Here is a 1363-nt window from a genome sequence, read left to right as displayed (position 1 = left end):
TGAATGCCTGTGGATTTCTCCTTGGAAACCAGGGACCCTGGGGAAGTGGAATGATACTTGTTAAGTCTGAAAGAAAAGAAGTGTCAACCCAGAATCCTACATCAATCGAAAATATCCTTTAGGGATGAACATGAAATAAGGACATTCTCAGATAAAGAAAAACTAAGAGAACTCATAGACAGAAGACTAATGAAGCTCTTCAGATATAAGTGAAATGCTACCAGGAGGTCACTGGGGACATGAAGAATGAAACAAAAGTGACAGAAAGGTAAATACTACAGAACAGATGATTCCCTCCACAGCTCTTTAAAAGATGTTTGGGGAGAGTGACATCAGCATCATGGTGGAGTGAGCTCCTCCCTTAGACTCTCCCCGCTAAGATACAATGAAAAGAACATTCACAAACCAACACGGGACATTCACACAACACAATAGACATCTAAGAGACCCACAGAGCCATACCTCTGAAGGTGGAGGTGCTGGACCCCCAGAAGGAAGCGGAAGGAGGTAAGGGGATCTCCTCTCCTTCCCCAGCAGCGATCTAGGGTGTAGGACTGCATGCAACTCTGCAAGGAGAGGGGAGGGGTAGCTCTCCAAGGGAACACCTTTGCTCTCCAACCTGCCTCCCAACTATGGGAAAGCCCCACACAGGGGAGGCCAAGCAATTGTCAGGGTGTCTTCATCAAGCCAGCACCTGAGGAGGGCAGACAGTGAGGGAAAAGTGAGAACATCCTTGTGATCACACAGGCGAAAGGAAGCACACCTTCCCCACCTGGAGCACCAGCTTGGTGGGGCAGAGCAACGGACCCCCACCAGAGTGCATGCCCATACCTTTGTAAAGTAGCAGTGGCCAGCGGGCAATCACAAACATACCCCATCAGCATTTCCAAAGGACAGGCATACATGCCAGGATAGCAGCAGGCTCAGAATACACAGCTCCTGCTTACCCCCGGTGGCAGCAGATAGAATCTGTGACCAGATACTTCCACTATGCAAAGGCACAAGTCCACCCCATCAAACAGCATGAAAACGTATATTAATACTCCAGATCAGAAGGAAAATGACAAGCACCCAGAAACCAATCCTGAAGGCACAGAAATTTACAATCTCAACGACAGAGAATTCAAAACAGCTACCATAAAAACTTCAATGAGGGACCAGCCTGGTGATGTGATGCAGAAGTTAAGTTCGCACGTTCCGCTTCGGCGGCCTGGGGTTTGCTGGGTCGGATCTTGGTTGCAGACCTATGCGCCGCTTGTCAAGCCATGCTGTGGCAGGCGTCCCACACATAAAAAGTAGAGGAAGATGGGCATGGATGTTAGCTCAGGGCCATTCTTCCTCAGCAAGGAGGAGGATTGGTGGC

The 1363-nt window shown here is 49.1% G+C and overlaps 1 protein-coding gene across 1 annotated transcript in view; it reads right to left on the bottom strand.

Annotated features, from left to right (window-relative positions):
* The window catches only part of LOC124232322 (cytoplasmic FMR1-interacting protein 1-like), a gene marked incomplete at its 3' end in the record, with an annotated part of 19144 nt that extends 18459 nt beyond the window's left edge, over nt 1-685 (bottom strand). Inside the window, exon 1 of the mRNA XM_046649278.1 lies at nt 463-685. The remainder of the gene's footprint in view (nt 1-462) is intronic.
* Nucleotides 686-1363: the final 678 nt, after the last annotated feature.

The sequence above is a fragment of the Equus quagga genome, unplaced genomic scaffold, assembly GCF_021613505.1.
Source record: "Equus quagga isolate Etosha38 unplaced genomic scaffold, UCLA_HA_Equagga_1.0 HiC_scaffold_4554_RagTag, whole genome shotgun sequence".
In the NCBI taxonomy this organism is placed as follows: domain Eukaryota; kingdom Metazoa; phylum Chordata; class Mammalia; order Perissodactyla; family Equidae; genus Equus; species Equus quagga.
Note: the sequence above shows the minus strand (reverse complement) of the source record. Positions and strands in the feature narration are given on the sequence as shown.